Source organism: Eleutherodactylus coqui, chromosome 3 (genome assembly GCF_035609145.1).
Source record: "Eleutherodactylus coqui strain aEleCoq1 chromosome 3, aEleCoq1.hap1, whole genome shotgun sequence".
Lineage (NCBI taxonomy): Eukaryota > Metazoa > Chordata > Amphibia > Anura > Eleutherodactylidae > Eleutherodactylus > Eleutherodactylus coqui.
Genome location: NC_089839.1, coordinates 78,542,962 through 78,562,315, shown reverse-complemented (window position 1 = coordinate 78,562,315; position 19,354 = coordinate 78,542,962). Strand labels below are relative to the sequence as shown.

The window sequence follows — 19,354 nt, the reverse complement described above, 5'->3', positions numbered from 1 at the left end:
ATTCGTGCCAACGAGCCCTGAAGGGGCAAAACTGGTTGTTGTGAGGTAAAACGTGAGGTGAATTGTGTGCCTGACTACAAACATGGAGGCACAGATTTGAGGAGGGCTGCTGTGGTGTTTCCAGGAGGACAACCAGCCCCCACATAGGACCACCAGCACGGACATAGTGCCTCCTCCTCACACTGTCATTGTCCTGCCCGGCTCTGTAAGTAATGCGGCTTGGGCGGGACGGGGAGGTGCGCATGCGCACTGCCATCGTTACTTCAGACTTGCTTCTTATGAATGTCTCAAGGGGCAGAGGACACTTGGTTCTGCCGGCGCCGGTCTCAGCAGCTCCACTGCGGTGGGCACAGCCTGGGCACGGACAGCAGCGAGCTGTGAGCTGCCCACCACTCCTAGAGGAGGCAGGTAAGAAGGTGTGCGGGCACACAATGCCCGGCTTCTGTGTGGTGAGTGCTGGCAGGATTGTGTTCTCCGTCTCAGACCTTCCCCAGGCTTCCTCGGCAGGTTGGCTTGGATCTTACTGCCCTACAACTTGGCATTACTGAAGTCTGTACCCTTATCTGATAAGATGCCAGTCATGAGGCAGACTGATGCCCTGCTTCCTCACCACCACCAGTGGCACCAAAACTTGTGCAACTTCTGCAGAAGTCAATGTGCCCGCATCGCCCGCAAGGCACAGCAGGGATCACGCTAGGCTACGGTCACAACCTGCGCTTTTTTTCCTTTCTGTTTATCCTTTACGGAAAAAAACGGAAAGCGTCATATCCGGGTTTTTTTTACCGCTATTGAAATGTATTGGCTTCAGTTATGGATCAGTATGGCGCCGTTTGCGTCTAGGTTTCGTTTTTTTTTTTACGGAAGAAATAATACAGGCTACAGAATTTTGTTTTTTTCCCGTGCAAAAAAATGGAAGTCGGACCGACCCGTTTTTTGTTTTTTTTTAAGATTGAAGTTTATCTATAACGGAAGATATTCCGTTAGCGTCAAATTATGTTAAACGGATCCGTTTGTCTGTTTGGGCGTGTGCCGGGCACGATAGATGACCGATGTGGTCCTAAAAAAGAAGGTTGAGTAAAAAAAAAATACTGTCATTTAAAACAGTTTTGTCGCAAACGGACAGTAAAACGGATAAAAACGTTTTTGTTGCGTGTGTTAAATGGATCACGGGGTGAAAATAGGTTAAATTTGTTTTCCATTTGCTTCCATTTTTACAATTTTTTTTCTCTAAAAAAACTTTAATACATTTTTACTAAAAAAAAATAAAAGCTGGTGTGAACATCGCCGTGGACGTGTGGCGCTGCGTCCTCTTCCTCGCTCTGTTTCCTCCCCTCTGATGTTCTGAAGTGCCGCTGTCAGACTTTTGGTGCCACCGCAACACAATGGCTTAGTTCTTCTACTGTATTTATGTACTGAGCTTGGTTCTGGTGCTGTATTTATGTACTGAGCTTGGTTCTGGTATTGTATCTGTACTCAGGCTTGTTCATGCTATATTTATGTTGTAAGTTTGGTTCTGCTGCTGTATATACGTGATGAGCTTGGTTCTGGTATTTTATTTGTGTTCTCCAGGTGGTTCATGCTGTATGTATGAGCCTAATTCTCGTATTTTATGACATGAGTATGGCTCTGGTGCTGTATGTATGTTACAATCTTGGTTCTGGGGCTGCATTTATGTACTAGGCTCAGTTCTGGCGCTGTATTTATGTTATGACTCTGGTGCTGTATGTCTGAGCTTGGTTCTGGTGCTATGTTTATGTTATGAGGTTGGTTCTGCATTTTTGATGTCTGTTTTTAGTGCTATATTTATGTTATGAGCTTGGTTCTGGGGCTGTATTTATTTACTAAGCTTGATTCTGGTACCGTATTTATATTATGACCTTGATCTTGGTGTTGTTTGTATAAGCTTGGTTCTGGTGCTGTGTTTATGCTATGAGCTTAGTTCTGTATTTATGGTATGAGCCTGGTTTTAGTGTTATATTTATGTTATGACCTTTGTCCTGGTGCTGTATGTATGATCTTGGTTCTGTTGCTGTGTTTATGTTATGATCTTGGTCTTGGTGTTGTTTGTATAACCTTGGTTCTGGCGCTGTGTTTATGTTATGAGCTTAGTTCTGTATTTATGGTAAGAGCCTGGTTTTAGTGCTATATTTATGTTATGAGCTTGGTTCTGAGGCTGCATTTATATACTAAGCATGATTCTTGTATTTATTTGTTTACCCTGGGTGGTTCATGCTGTAGTTATGCACTTGATTCTCGTATTCTATGACATGAGTTTGGTTCCAGTGCTGTATTTCTGTTACAATCTTGGTTCTCTGTCTGTATTTATGTAATAGGCTCGGTTCTGGTGCTGTCTTTATGTTATGACTTTGGGGCTTGTGCTGTATGTATGACCTTGGTTCTGGTGCTGTGTTTATGTTATGACCTTGGTCCTGGTGCTGTATGTATGAGCTTGGTTCTGGTGCTGTTTGTTTTATGAACTTGATTCTGCATTTATGATACAAGCCTGGTTTTAGTGCTATATTTATGTTATGAGCTTGGTTCTGGGGCTGTATTTATATATTAAGCTTCATTCTGGTGCTGTATTTATTTTATGACCTTGTTTTTGGTGTTGTATGTATAAGCTTGATTCTGGTGCTGTGTTTATGCTATGAGCCTAGTTCTGTATTTATGGTATGTGCCTGGTTTTAGTGGTATATTTATGTAATGAGCTTGGTTCTGGTACTGTATGTATTCGCTCAGCTGTACTGGTGTGTGTATGCAGCTTTTTCGCTGCTTTCTGCACAAGTAGAATACAGACAGACTGCCCATCAATGCAGTATATATAGTTTTTTCTGATGATGGGGAGGAGAAACATTCTACACAGGGTGCCATCTGAGTGAGCTCAGGTTGGCACTGGATGTGCCAGATGTGTACGTCCAGTGACAGTTTTCCCGTTGTAGTGACATTAAACATCAGACGGTCTTTGGGTCTGTGCAGACGCTGGTTATAAACATGTAAAACAAGAAACGGGGGAATTGTAAAAAAAAAAGTTGACCAACAAGCAGCCCTGTATGCAGTAATGTATGTGGGCACTGCGCTGCATGGCACTGGGCACCTGTGGATCTTTATCGTGGGCACCACGTGGCTAGAAGCAATGTGGTCTGCCCCAGCGCAGCTGTGATGAGTTTCATTGTTTTCTATGGTAATGTTGGCGGACGGCGCTCGCCGAGGTATTGATTTCGTCCGCTGTGGGTTAAGCGGTGGCCGTGACTTTCTCTCCGCTCGTCTTCGTACGGCTCGTGAACACTTGTTGCTGCCGTGTGCAGAAAGCGCGGCTCGGATACCGGACATGTAACCCAGATGTAAGTGATTGTCAGCTCGCTGCTACATTATACCGCACAACAGTACAAAAGCTGGCTTCACACGAGCGTAAGCGCAATTGTGCGTGCCTCAGCGCTGCTTCCTGCACATTGAACAAGGCTTTTTTTGCATGGGCGTCTCTTACCGCACCACTTCTGCCCGCAGGGCATGGGCACTCGTTTGCGGCGATCAAACACAAGAATTGAAATGTCTAATTAGTTCCAGATGTGTTCTTTTCCCCGCAGTTACGCATTGTTTTGCGCATCTCCAAGCATATTGCGCACGCAGTTTGAAACCCCCCCCCCTTTCCACCATTGACTTCTATGGGGACGTTTGGTGGGTAAATTCACAGAAAGATAGAGCATGTTCTTTTTTTTTTTCGGACAACTGAATTGCGCGCGCAAAAGAAGCAAACGAGAACAAACCCAGTGGGTTTTATGCTGTGAGCTGGCCTAAGGGCTTGACCGCATTGGGTGTCTTTATCCTGACTCCCCAAGACGACGCGCGAATAAATCCGAGGTACAAGATGCATCCGTAGAATTGTAATGGACACCATGTTTCAGATTCGGACCGTGTGATCTGTAATACATTAAGTCGATCTGTAAGTCGTTCACTCGTCCGTTCTGTTTTATACGTCGGTTATAATTTACCACTAACGAACAAAAATGTCTACTGCTAAGTGATAACGAGCATCAAACAAGGATTACCTGCCTGCAAGTGGTAAGTCATAGGGAGACTAAATAGTCCTATTTTTCAAGTAGTCCATTAATGGGTTAATAGTGTCGGTGAGAGAGCAGAATGGCTTCTTGTCTCCTGTATCCATAATCCGGGGGGCTCCGGAGTGTAATCTGCTGTCTGCCCTGGGATGGTCTATAGTCGCCCGGCGGACAGACGGCACAAGTGGATTTGCCATGAGCCTTGAGATAAAAGCTGCACAGTTCTTGGCAAGTCGGGTCTCTGGTCTGAGGAAGCGATCCAGCCGGATCCAGCCCGATCATGTCATCTCATGCAATGTGGTGTCAGATAATAGCCTGATTCATGTGTATATCCTCTCCGATATCCTGCGCCGTAGATCAGACCTACAGAACAGGGCGGACAGAGGTGACACATAACCCCGTATATCTGGGTTACGCCAAACATCAGCTTTTTGGCAGTAATACAGCAATTGCACTAAGAGCTACTAAAAAATCGCAGCATGCTCTATTTTGCTGTGGAGTCCTTGTGGACAGTCAATGGAGGCCGTCCCACCGCAGCCCATCTGCACTTGACATTGCGGATAGGTTGCGGTTACCCTCATCATTGCCTAGCAACAGCGCGGAAAATAAAAATATTTAGAGAAAAAAATCTGAACTGCGCATGACTGATGGCGAGCGTCCGCAGTTATCTGCAGTACTGCAATAGCAGGGATGCGGGGTCGGTGGCCGCGTGTGAGCCCGGGCTTACATCTGCGTCTGAAGCCCTGTTAATAGCACGTACGTGGGGTCGGTGGCCGCGTGTGAGCCCGGGCTTACATCTGCATCTGAAGCCCTGTTAATAGCACGTACGTGGGGTCGGTGGCCGCGTGTGAGCCCGGGCTTACATCTGCGTCAGAAGCCCTGTTAATAGCAGGTATGCGGGGTCGGTGACCGCGTGTGAGCCCAGGCTTACATCTGCGTCTGAAGCCCTGTTAATAGCAGGTACGCGGGGTCGGTGGCTGCGTGTGAGCCCGGGCTTTCATCTGCGTCAGAAGCCCTGTTAATAGCAGGTACGCGGGGTTGGTGGCCGCGTGTGAGCCCGGGCTTACATCTGCGTCTGAAGCCCTGTTAATAGCACGTACGCGGGGTCGGTGGCTGTGTGTGAGCCCTGGCTTACATCTGCGTCTGAAGCCCTGTTAATAGCAGGTACGCGGGGTCGGTGGCCGTGTGTGAGCCCGGGCATACATCTGCATCTGAAGCCCTGTTAATAGCACGTACGTGGGGTCGGTGGCCGCGTGTGAGCCCGGGCTTACATCTGCGTCAGAAGCCCTGTTAATAGCAGGTATGCGGGGTCGGTGACCGCGTGTGAGCCCAGGCTTACATCTGCGTCTGAAGCCCTGTTAATAGCAGGTACGCGGGGTCGGTGGCTGCGTGTGAGCCCGGGCTTACATCTGCGTCAGAAGCCCTGTTAATAGCAGGTACGCGGGGTTGGTGGCCGCGTGTGAGCCCGGGCTTACATCTGCGTCTGAAGCCCTGTTAATAGCACGTACGCAGGGTCGGTGGCCGTGTGTGAGCCCGGGCTTACATCTGCGTCTGAAGCCCTGTTAATAGCAGGTACGCGGGGTCGGTGGCCGTGTGTGAGCCCGGGCTTTCATCTGCGTCTGAAGCCCTGTTAATAGCAGGTACACGGGGTCGGTGGCCGTGTGTGAGCCCGGGCTTTCATCTGCGTCAGAAGCCCTGTTAATAGCAGCTACGCGGGGTCGGTGGCTGTGTGTGAGCCCGGGCTTTCATCTGCGTCAGAAGCCCTGTTAATAGCAGCTACGCGGGGTCGGTGGCTGTGTGTGAGCCCGGACTTACATCTGCGTCTGAAGCCCTGTTAATAGCAGGTACGCGGGGTCGGTGGCCGTGTGTGGGCCCGGGCTTACATCTGCGTCTGAAGCCCTGTTAAAAGCCTCCATTGCAAATTTTCATTACATTTCCAGAAGAAAGCTATTCTGTTCCGGAAAATTGCAAAGGGCAGGACGGAAACTGGACGAACTCCATTGTGGTCGGTGGAGTTCATCTGTCGTCCCTTGCTTCCATCATTGGACGGATCCAGTATTTTGCTTTTCTTCTCCCGCAACAGAGCAAGAAAAGGCAATGCCAAAAACTGGAGTGAGCCCGGCCTTACACCGCTTTCAGACGAGCGTATTTTTACTCCATATATGGTCCAAAATTTTATAGGCAGTAGAAGAGAGTCAATGTAAATCTCTGGGAGGCATTTATAAACTACTTTATGCCAAGATTCTGATGTTAGGGTCGCTTTCACACAGGGGCAACAAAATCATGCAATTTTCTCGTGATGTGACAGTGCTGCAGATTGCATGTATGTGAAGCCCAGGCTTTCCTATGGGTTCCTTCACATTAGTGATATTTTATAGCCTGCTACATTATGAGACAAAAATAGTCCCACTGTGAAAGCCCCTAAAATAAGCCCTAGCTGCATTAAAAATTAAATAAATACATCACCTGACAGCCACTGTCAGGTCCGCCATACTTCTCCTCGCCGGTCCCCGGAACTTGTTTGAAGTCTTCTGTCAACGCTTCCTGGATCGGAGGTTCAAAATCCCTGCCTCCAGGAAGCTCTGACTGTGATTGGTTCTCAAGCGCCTATCAGAGCCAGCACTTGATGAACCTAGCATGGAAACACAGGGCTCAGACATAGTGTGGAAACAAGGGGCTGAAAAAACACAGGGCTAAAAAAAACCACGGGCCTGAAAAACCATGGGGCTGAAACATAGCGCTGATAACATGCTGTCTCCTTAGTGGTCTGTTGGATGTGTCTCTGAATTGGAAAAGCAGGAGCTTTTTAATAGCAGTAGACACGGCTGGGGCTATATATCTGTTATATCTCTGCAGTGAGTGGTGCAGTTACATCATGGCCTGCAAGAACAAGTAGTGTAATGTGTTATCAGGCCATGTCTGGGCTCCGAGAGGCTGAAGTCACCGTCTAGCATAAATTTCATGAAGGACATTATTTAGCTGCCCAACAAAAATCACTCCACTTGTTGTATCTTCTAACTTTCCTGCTATTATTTTTGGCCGTTAGGCCGGTTTCACACAGCCGAGAATCTCGTGCGAGCTTGATGGTTTGCGAGACGCACAAAACTCGTGCGAATATGAACTCCATTCTTTTGAATTGATTAATATACATGTTCTATCTTTGTGCGTTCCTTAGAACACATCACCTATTGTTTCCAATGGGACAGTAAAACACGTCGCACCCTGTGCAATGCGATGTCTCCCATTGATACAGTGCAGGAAAAAACAATGTGGCAGGTCCTATCTTTTGGGCATTCCCACGGAACGCCTCACCCATTGTTTTCATTGGGGCCGGAAAACACATCATACATCGCTCTTGCCAGTCCTCCAACGGGGCAGAAAGACGCGCCGCAGAATCCCTACCTTACTAAAGTGATGGAAGGTGTTTTTGACATAAAAGCGTCCCGCATCACAGTGAAAACGCACATTGGTGAGCGCCATATCGGGCCGAGGTTAGTTAGTTTTTATCATGTATAAGGAATTGAGAACTAATGTCACCTTTCTGGTGGCCGAACAGTAAGAGCTTTATAGACTTGAGCAAATAAAGAACTCAAAAAGCATATTTCTTGGTGCATTGGCCGCAGGCACTGGGGACTTAGTTTTTGCACTTTGCTAAGACTAATGCTACATGGTGGCTTATGGCCTCATCCGGGGTTGTGTAACAAAAGATCGTTTTGTATCCCTGCGACCTCACACCGACATCGAGGACAGTGTGGTCGCAGTGAAACTAGCAGGTTGCCGTAACTACGGGTTGCAAAAAAATCCAATCTTGTTGGATTTTTTTGTTTCCTGTGAGTTTTGCTCACACCACGAGTCATTGACTTCAATGGGCGTGTGAGGTATCAGGGCTACAGAATGATTTTTGACCAAAGGTCGCCGTGTAGCTCTATCATAAGGTCTCTGTTACAGTTTATTGTGTCTGAGTAAAAAAAAAAACAGACTCAGATGGCACACGGCTCCATAATAGTAAACAAAGGTTGCAAAGACACGTCAGATTTTTTTACACAGATACCTGGATCACGAGAAAAAACTCATGGTATGCGCTATTCTGGTGCGATTTACGGGTGAGACTCGCACATTCAAGACACTGGAGATATAACATAAACACGGACAACGCTGAGAAGACTTCCGAGTGCAGTGATTTTTAAGAAAGAGATTTTGGTGGACATAGAAAAGGGATGGCATACAGAAGTAAAAAAAAATGGACACATAAACTGCATACGCAGGTGACAATGAACTACAAATGATAACATGATGAGCTTTTTAACACTAGCGTGCACCTAGCCTGTGGCCTGTGTCACAAAGGCATATAAGTGTGTGTATTTCTGCACAAAAAATTTGCACATGCTGTATGCAGAAAACTAGTAATTATTTGGAAATTACAGCACCAGTGTTTCTGGTGGCGCGATGCGCCACACAGCCCTGCTGCATGCACGTGACACACACCACACAGCTCAGCTACATGCATGTGTCCCTGACACACACAGCTTGCTACATGTGTGTCACACACACAGCTTTGCTAGATGCATGTATTACATACACAGCTGTACTACATACATTCTTTGTTGGTCTGTGCTGGTTTAGGATCTATGATGACATCACCATCATGTGACCATTGGAGTCCTGCCACACAGGTGACTGATCACATCATCACAGGTCCTGTCAGCACATGGCTGCTGTCCGGCTCTGCATGCTTTAATAAAGTGAAGCACCAGTGATGACCTTAGTGCCATGTGATCAGGGGTGGAGGTCAGAGCCCCGATGACTGATCACATGATGGTGACAGCACAGGTCCTGTGAACACACGGCTGCTGTTAGGCTCTGCATGTTTTATGCTTTAGGACCTGCGATTATGGCACTCATGATCGGGGGCAGAGTATGAGAAGCACTCACTCACACACTCATGGACAAAAGCTCCTTACCACTTTGATAGAACCCATTGATTTAAATTGGCTCATGCATAAACGCGTATTTTGCGTGCGCAATTAAACCAGCAGAATAAGTGAATCCCTATAGGTCTCCACATTACAAAACTGACCATAATCTAGGCAAAGAGTGATTTCTCAGTGTTTCCTCTGACATTCACTTAAAGGGGGTGTCCAGTTGTAAACTATTGATGACAAGTCATCAGTTGCCCAGGATCCCTGCTGATCAGCTGTTCACCAGGCCAGTGAACTTGTGTACTGAGCTGATTTCTGCAGGAAGTAGATAGCTCCATTCCCACTGCAATGGACAGGCTTGGTATTACAGGCAAAGTTCCCATTGAAGCGAATGGGAACTTGGCTTGCAATACCAAGCTTGGCCACTGCAGTAAGAACAGAGCTATCTGCTTCCTGCAGAAATCAACTCAATGCACTGGCCTGGAAAACAGCTAATCGGCAGATCCCTTGTTCATCTACTATTGATGACCTGTGCTTATGAAAGGCCATCAACAGTTTACAGCTGTACAACCTCTTTAAACATTTGCTTCTGTTGAGCCTACCAGTTATCCATAAAGTATGAAACTGTTTAGAAAGTTTTCTGTACTTTGTGACCGAACATGACCTGGGCTTTATTATCCTAGATATTGACTCTTGAGATAGGTTAGTGTGTTTACGTGAGATTCTACGCTCCGGTCCGGTTACATTCACTGGGGAATTTGTCACAGGATTGTGATAACTCTGGATTTTTGTCAGTTTTTTTCAGTCATTTTTTTTCAATCACTAGTTGATTAGTGGGGGTCTGTCGCTCTGGATCCCCACCGATCAGCTGATCGCCTGGCCCGCTGTCAGTGCAGCAGAGCCGGATGTCATCATTGGGGTCAGAAATGGAAGTGTAATAGGTGACTTTGCTCCCATTGAAATCAATAGGACTGAAGCCACACTCCCGGCTCCGACCCCAATGACTGTGTGTGGGTCCGCCAGGTGATCGATGAGGATCCTGAGCGGCAGGCCCCCGCCAATCAACTATTGATGACTTATCTTGAGGATAGGTCATCAATAGTAAATGTCTGAAATACCCTTTTAAGAAGTCTATACCGTTACAGTGTAATTAGGGACGTAACTAGAAAAGGCTTGGACCCATAGGAAACTTCCAAATGCCTTCTCTTACCCCAAGCATGAAACTTTACCTATAGTTACATATGTAAAGCATTTATAAATGTATAGCTTTGGAAAAGTTTTAAAACCTATATCATGAAGATGTAGCTGCCATTATGACAGCTGCAATGCAATTAGAGCGGCGTGCTACAGTGTTAATATAGCACAGTGCTTGTCATGATGACAGCTGCTAGTGATAATGGTCCCTCTGTACTCTCCCTCCAGATGATAATGGTCCCTCTGTGTTCTCACCCCTTCCCAATTCCTACTTCTCCCCCAGGTGATAATGGACCATGTGTGAGACCCTCTCTACCTTTACTTCTGCTCCGGCACCTCAGAGCCAGAAACAAAGAGGAGGATGCAGGATGCGCCCCCAGTCGTGTGTCAGCGCAGCTCTGTGTGCAAGGTGTGCAAGATCAAGGTAGTAAAAGGTACAGTAGGGTGAAGCTTCAGCACTTGCAGCCGCACAAACCCCAAACCTGTAGGAGCCATTATTGCCATCTCCCAACCTCGTTCATGTGAAAATACATTCCGTAACAACGAACGTATTTATGCATAAGCTCATCTGAATAAGGCCTCATGTCCACGGGCAAAAGAATTAAAATCCGCAGCGGATTTTAACTCTTCTCCTGCACACGGATCCGTGCCCCATAGGGATGCATTGACCACCCGCGGGTAGATAAATACCCGCGGATGGTCAATAAAAGTGATTTAAAAAAAAAATGGAGCATGAAAAAATCTGGACCATGCTCCATTTTCGTGCGAGTCTCCCGCGGGGACGGCTCCCGCGGGCTTCTATTGAAGCCTATGGAAGCCGTCCGGATCCGCGGGAGACAAAAATCGGAATTTACTCACCCGCTCCGGTTCTTCCCTTCGCCGCGGCTCCATCTTCTCTCCGTCGCGGCCGGATATTTTTTCTTCGGGCCGGCGCATGCGCGGGGCACGTCACCGACGTCACCATGCGCATCCGCCGGGCCGAAGAAAGAAGATCCGGCCGCGACGCAGAGAGGTTGACGCCGCGGCGAAGGGAAGATCCGGAGCGGGTGAGAGGTGAGTTTATTCTTATTTTTATGCCTCATGTCCGCGGGGCAGGAGGGACCCGCTCCGGATTCTCCATGGAGAATCCGGAGCGGGCCTGATTTTCCCCGTGGACATGAGGCCTAAGCCCCAAGTGTAATAGACAGAACCGTAAGGTCATAGTCACACATTCAGGATACTTTCAGGATTTGGTTCAATCAACAGCACAAGCATTACTTGTGTGAACCGTGCACAGAAAAACACGGATTAGTCCCATGGTATGACAATATGCTAATCCACGTGCGGATCTGCTGGCATATTTGTAACTCTGAATTTTCGCTTTCGATTCCTACAAAGGATTCTTTAAGAAATACATTTTGGAATTGTCATAAGCAAACCTGTGAACGTACCCTTACATATTCATTGTAGGTAGGATTTCAGGACTAGTGTGGCATTTTGGAATTATTTGGAGGAATTCCTGATAAACTTTCTTAAAGGACTAATTTTGAGGACCTTTCACACGGGACGGAGTAGATCATACGACGCACCGCAAGCTGCAGTAAATTCCGCACCAAAATTCACCGGCTACCTGCAGAATTGAAAATGACTTACAATCTGCCGGCACTTCCACATCAAAAATCATGCAGAATTTGGTGTGGAACTCTTCAGCTGCAGATATGTGGCGTTGTTCCGTTCCATGTGAAAGGACCCTTAGGGCTTATTCAGACGACTGTATATCGGCTGCGTATTCATGCCGAACGATATACGGCGTCCTTCTCTGCAGCGGGGGGGGGCGGCTCGATGAGCCGGGAGCAGTGCACCAAAATGCCGCAACCTCTCCACCCCTCGCCACTATTTGCAGTGGGAGGGGTCGGAGCTAACTCCTGGAACTCAGCTCCACCTCCTCCCATTGCAAATAGTGCCAAGGGGCGGAAAGGGGGCGGGAGCTCAGTGCACTGCTCCCGGCTCATCCAGCCTCCTCCCCCTGCAGAGAGGGACGCCGTATATCGGCCGCCCTGAATACCCGGCCGATATACGTTCGTCTGAATAAGCCCTTAGGCTGGGTTCACACGGGGTGGAATTGCCGCGGAATTTCTGTTTAGACTTTCTGCAATTTTTATCCCGGGATAAAGCAGCAAAATGGATGGGATTTACAAAAATCTCATCCACACGCTGCGGAGAAGCCGTTGTGGCCAAGCCGGGATGCAACTGACATGCTGCGCGGAATTCAAAGCCTCGGCATGTCAATTTTATCGCCGTCTCCGCTCGGCCTCTCTCCTGATGGCCATAGTTGAATGCAGGCGGCAAAGTCACGTCAAAACCCGCACATTTCTGCCGCGGAAATCTTGCGGTATTTCCGTGCGGTCATTCCGCGAGCTTCCGCAGAATTTAAACCCTGTGTGAACCCAGCCTTAGGGTGCCCGTACACGCTGTGGATCAACGCAGCAAATGCAGGCAGATCTCTGCTGATTGTTACACAGCACCTAGCCTTGTCATTGCTTGAGTTGACAAGTCCAGGTGCCGGCCATCAATCAGCGAAGATCCGCCTGTGTTTACAACCTGCAGCACGTACGGCCACCCTAAAAGGGTTCGTTGTTAATAACTGTGCCTGTCGAGGCTGTAAGTTCTTGCATGTTTGCTAATTAAAAAAAAAAAACATAGTAGAACTCTGTAAAGCTAATAAAGTGTATGCTGTAAACATGCCTGGAATACATATTACCTTCCATCAGCGTCATTGGATTGTATGGGGGATAGGTCGCAGCTGTAAAAGCCACCAACCCCCATTAACTAAGCGGCAGGCGTCTGTTCTATTGACCAGGGCCGTTTGCTTTGACGAGGGATTGTCCACACATTGTTCTCACTCCAAGTGCATTGGCACCAGTGGAAACAGCTGTTCGCTGGATGCAACTCAGATCGCTGCAAGTTGACATTAGTTTTTGGCAAGCAGCATATTTAGGATCCAAAAGAAATGCTCATGTATTAGTCGCAACGGATTGCTGGGGACACCCTGGGATCAGCTGTTAGGAGACCGTCCAACAAAAAGGGATTGTTTTAAATGGCCTTTAAAGGCTCGTCGGCACAGCGGAGCCCCCTGCATGGCTTCTTTAGGACAGAACTCCATGCGCTGTCCTACGGTCTGCGTATGTACGGAGACATTTTCCTATTGCCGCAGTGGGAAGAATAGCTTCATACATGCAGAGCCTGATGAAATCAACCATCATTCATTTGCTCTTCAATTCAATTATTTATTTGCTGTGGGATTTGTATGAAAACCAGCCAAGAAAATCTCTGCATGCCTCTACCATAACAAGGTCCATGCACTTCTACAGCCTTGTACAAAGCAGAGCTGCAGTATGGCCACATACATAAGCTCCATCTATGTCATTTTCTTTCTGTGTATACGTTGTGACCAAGCCATGGTGATTGCACACCGCTTGCTTCTAATTGCCATGCTGCACCTGTAGATGCAAGTAGAGGTGCGCCGTGGTAATTCGCTGCAAACCTCATGCGGTTACGATGCCTGGCTGCAGCGTGTACAGGCATCCTTTATGTGTTTTTGGCAGTATGAACGTTTAGCTGGTATGCAGTGTGAAAAGTGAATTACAGATTAAAATAGATGACTTTTTGCCTTGGATCTATGCGCTGTGCTGCCAAAACCACAAGAGTTTTTTTTCCCATGAGTTTAAAAGGTTGATGAAAGAAGACAAGTCTGTGAACTAATATTTGTACTGTCTATACCAGGCCAGTCCCATTACTTCAGGTCTGTAATTATTTTCACTCTTAGAGGCCTCATTCACACGAGCGTTTGCCACGATAAAACATCGGGCGAAAATTGCAACCATATCAAGCATTGGATTCCAATGCATTCGCATGAGCGGTTTTTGATGGGGTGAAAAACCGTACCGTGAAAATGTCATTCGCCAATTTTTCTCGCTGCGTGAAAAGATAGGCTTTAACTTCTCTTTTGACAAAAAACACAGGAAGCTCCCATAGACTCCTATGGGGAGGGGTAGGGAGTTTACCCGTGTCCAACGCTCGAAAAAGAAGACAGCTGCCGCTATTGAATCTAATAGAAGTCATTCCGAGCATTTCTGTTGAACGAAGAACTTCCACGCTGCTGCGTATTTTCCCTGTGATACGCCGTGTGAATGGACAAGAAAACACTAATTAAGCTTGGTACTCGATTGCGGCTATTCCTCATTGATGCAATTTTCAGCCAAGAGGCTTGTAATAAAATCTTGGAGTGGTAGCACTCTAATAAACTCCTGCAGGGTTGTAACAATATCCTGCAGTGGTAGCACTCTAATAACCTCCTGCAGGGTTGTAACAATATCCTGCAGTGGTAGCACTCTAATAACCTCCTGCAGGGTTGTAACAATATCCTGCAGTGGTAGCACTCTAATAACCTTCTGCAGGGTTGTAACAATATCCTGCAGTGGTAGCACTCTAATAACCTCCTGCAGGGTTGTAACAATATCCTGCAGTGGTAGCACTCTAATAACCTCCTGCAGGGTTGTAACAATATCCTGCAGTGGTAGCACTCTAATAAACTCCTGCAGGGTTGTAACTATATCCTGCAGTGGTAGCACTCTAATAACCTTCTGCAGGGATTTAATAATATCCTGCAGTAGTAGCACTCTAATAACCTCCTGCAGGGTTGTAACAATATCCTGCAGTGGTAGCACTCTAATAACCTTCTGCAGGGATTTAATAATATCCTGCAGTGGTAGCACTCTAATAACCTCCTGCAGGGTTGTAACAATATTCTGCAGTGGTAGCACTCTAATAACCTCCTGCAGGGTTGTAACAATATTCTGCAGTGGTAGCACTCTAATAGCCTTCTGTGGGGGTTGTAACAATATTCTGCAGTGGTAGCACTCTAATAACCTTCTGTGGGGGTTGTAACAATATTCTGCAGTGGTAGCACTCTAATAACCTTCTGTGGGGGTTGTAACAATATCCTGCAGTGGTAGCACTCTAATAACCTTCTGTGGGGGTTGTAACAATATCCTGCTGTGGTAGCACTCTAATAACCTCCTGCAGGGTTGTAACAATATCCTGCAGTGGTAGCACTCTAATAACCTCCTGCAGGGTTGTAATAATATTCTGCAGAGGTAGCACTCTAATAACCTTCTGCGGGGTAGAAATAATATCCTGCAGTGGTGGCACTCTAATAACCTCCTGCAGGGTTGTAATAATATCCTGCAGTGGTAGCACTCTAATAACCTCCTGCAGGGTTATAATAATATCCTGCATTGGTAGCACTCTAATAACCTCCTGCAGTTATAGTATAGCACAGTATATTCTGCACTGGTATAACCGTATTTTGTAAGTAGTAACATCCTAGACTGTGAGAAGTCTCTTCTTTAAAAGTATTAGGAGTCATTGCCCTCCAGTACTTACTGCATATGAAGCCATAATCTTGGGTGAGTTCCATAGCTTTCTACATAAGAGCTCTGCCTTGGCACTGCGCTGTCTGCAGCAGTAATATAGTCTGTGCCCTTTATACAGGTTGCTGCTCTGCCATTGCAAGCCTGTAGCAAAGAGAACCAAGAGGTGTTTTCTTTGTCGGTAAGGAAGGTTTAGAAAATGATTACTTTCATGATATAGCGGTGATGAAGGATTTCTTCTTCAGGTTCAGGCCTTGAGCTGCAGCATGCATGCGGAAGTTAGGTGAGGCAGCAGCTGGTGCAGAATGTATTTATGACAGATCAAAGTCTGTGTGTGAAAGATGGGATTTGTTTGCAAAGTGTAACAAAGACACAATGTGTTACAGTAACCAGCAATACATACAAGTCATCCAGAAATCTACAGAACCTCTTTACATTCCCTGTGCAGTAAATACAATTTGTCCTTTTCCATTAACTGCTGCTGAAGGCTGTGAGGAGCCAACTGTAGTTGGCGTCCTATTGCTTTATATTTATTTGATCAGGGGTATTCTTTTATATATTCACTTCTATGTAGTTATACTCTTGGGCTATATACTGTCCCCCCCCCCCCTGAAAATAAGCCTTAGCATGATTTTTCTGTTTTTTGGGGGAGGTTTGGAATACAAGCCATACTCTGAAAATAAGCCCTAGTTACAGTTCTTGAAAAAGTCAATAGGAATGCATTTGGTACGTGAAAAGGGCTGTAAAAACACAATTGCTGCATTTATACAGTGGTTTTCACACAGGTCAGCCGAGTCAATTACCCAGCAGGCTCGGTCCAGGTCCTTTCTGCTGCTCTCCAGAGCTTCGATGCCATTCCAGCAGTTTTCGGCTACTCACAGAGGGATTACTTGCTGGTTACAGGATTCATAAATCCCGCCTCCACAAAGCGATGGCTGTGATTGGTTCTTCAATCACCGCAGCTCAGACAATCAATGCAGCGCTTGAAGAACTAATCACAGCCATTGCTTTGTGGAGGCTGGATTTATGATTCCTGTAACCAGAAAGTGATCTCTGTGTGGGAGGCCGAAGACTGCGGGAACCACGCCAGGGCTCTGTAGAGTAGCGGGAGGGACCTGGACAGAGCCGGCTGGGTAATGTAAAATAAGAGATTCCCTGAAAATAAGCCCTAGCCCACTATTTGCAACAGGTGATGGTCACAGCTTACCTCCTACCCCTTCCTGCGCAATTACCTCTGCATCATTCACAGAGCATGCCTAGAACAGTGTTCCATACACATCATACAAGTCAATGGGTCCGTTATGTCTATGGTCGATGAGGCTACTGTAAAGCATATTTCTAAATGCTGTTCAAAGCAGCCCGGCAAGATGGATATCCCTATAATTATGTACAGAAAGTAGAGTTAACAAATCTGGAAAATTGTTACTTTCTGGTTTTAATTAGTAAAACAATTATAGGGTTTATATTAGTTGTAACTCTATCTGCAGACTGCATGGTACGTACAACGTCCATCGGTGAGCCACTGATGTCTGTCCACGCTTCGTTCTACTTTATAGGAGTGGCAGGTATTGCTGTGGTCGGGCTCAGACCGCTGCAATTCGTGCATGCTACGAGCCGCCAATTGCGTTGCAGTATACTGGCGTCTATGTGCAGCTAATACGCGCCAAGATAGAACATGATGTAATTATTTTTTTTTAGCATGTAGATCGCGGAATTCGTGTGAGCAGCAACATGGGAGCCTAAGGGAGGTTGGTACAGCGCATTATGGGCTCAGGTTTTGCACATAGCCACATACTCGTGTAAGCCCGGCCTTACGGAGAGTGAGGTTTATGCCACCTCTTCACTGCAGGGTGAAGGAATCCCATCCTCTGTGACATAGATGAAGTGCAGAGTACATGCATACAGAGGGGATGCAAGGGCCACAGGGTGAACAGTTGAGGGCCACATGAGCTGGAATATATATCATCACAATGATCTGCATTACACCCATATACACTGGATCAGTAGGACTACTCGTTTAGTGAATGCAGTTCTCCTTATACCAATTTAATGTCTGACAGGCGAGTGCTGGTAATATAATTCTGACTACAGCAGTCACCTTGGTAACCCTTATTTCTATGTCCATTGAAGTGAAAATTGCAATTACATTGCATATTTTTGGCAGATGACGAATAAAAGAAAAATGTCAAATTAGAATGTGCAGAAAAGGAAAGCGGCGATGGATACATTGGAGGTAGCCTCAGGTGTGTGTAGCGCAGCCAGTGATTGTTCGCACACAGACCCCTTCAGGCTGAAGCCGTTTCACTGATTGGCATGTTACACATAAATTAATCTTTCTTCGGTTCCCACGGTTCCTTTTCCCTCCTCTCTTACTGCTGTGTGAAGCTCTTGTTACATCTCATCCGAATTAAACGGAGCACTTCCCCACGGGACCTTTCACACGCAACATGCGGCAGAATTTGCCGCTGTGTAAATGCGCAAGTGCAAATACAGATTTTGATGCGGAATTAAAAGGGTTGTCCGAGTTAGTTTGTAAATGTATCTTCCAGCCTACCACCAAAAACTTTTCACTTAGCTGACTGCGCCGCAGATGCCCTCCTTTCACCAAGTTGTCGTCGCTTAACGTGGTTCTTGATGACACCAATGAAATATCTAAAGCAGTATTGACACATGGGGTTGAGATGCTGTGAAGAACCACATCCCTTTTGACCACGGTTTACATATGGTTGCAATAATACCTGCAGCCACATTAAACACAGTGGCAAGAATAGGCATGGTTCTGCCAATGACGTTTTTGGTGTCGGTTTTACCGCACCTCAACCGCCCTGAGGAAATACCACCTAAGCAATTACTTAAATCTCAGCATGTATATAGCAAAAAGTAAGAAATATCTACATTTATAACAATGAATTTAATTCAGTGGATGCCGATCTAGATATGTAGAGGGATAGATACATCTATTTGCACGCTAGCTCAAGAGGTTTCCGTATTCATCCTCTGTTCAAGGAGCAGGAAGCTGACAACCCCTGGCGGAACGCGTCCGTCTTATGACGGAACTGAATGGTGTTGAGCAGACCCCATTGACTATAATGTGTAGGAGCCCTAAATACTCATTTGTAAAAAGAAGAAAAAAATTGAGAGGTATAGATATTTTTATTGTCATACATCAATATTTCAATTTTGCAAAACTTTTTATTTAGCTAAAAAAGCCCACAGGAATCGGGGACACGGTTTGATTATGTCTTTTTCTTTTTTATTAACTAGGAAAACCCCTTCAAGCCACTTTCAGGTTACTGTCCAGGATCTGCTTGTTGGACATGTGGATTTCGGTGCAGAATTGTCCATAGGATGGCAAATTCTGCTGTATATTACGGAACAATTACAACCGTGTAAAAGGTCCCTTTTACACATAGCGAGAAATCATTTGCCCGAGCGAAGGAGCAGATGATGACACAGTTTGCTTGTTCACTTTGGTGGTCAGTTCAAACACACAGAAAAATTGTTTCCCATTTAGGGCTCATTCAGGCGGGCGTTTTTATATGCAAATTTGCATGACCGAAGCAAATGTCACGCTGAAAAACAACGCACCTAGCAGCGTTTATGCGCGCATAAAGTGTGCTGCCTGCTATCCCCTGCTGCGGCTGTGACAGCTGCAGCAGGGGATTTCTTGGATGTGAAACCCCTGGATGCTGTCACATCCAGGGGTTTCACCTTTGGTCAATGGGGCCGACGGCAGCCCCATTGACATACAGAGAGGATTGTGATCCTCTAGCAC

At 46.4% G+C, this 19,354-nt stretch overlaps 1 protein-coding gene across 2 annotated transcripts in view; it reads left to right on the top strand.

Annotated features, from left to right (window-relative positions):
- Positions 1–288: 288 nt before the first annotated feature.
- Positions 289–19,354, top strand: part of RIN2 (Ras and Rab interactor 2) — a 197,554-nt gene continuing 178,488 nt past the window's right edge. Inside the window, exon 1 of one of the 2 annotated variants that reach the window (XM_066595766.1) lies at positions 289–408. The gene's annotated coding sequence lies outside the window, so the exon portion shown is untranslated. The remainder of the gene's footprint in view (positions 409–19,354) is intronic. The other variant, XM_066595768.1, reaches the window with a different exon arrangement.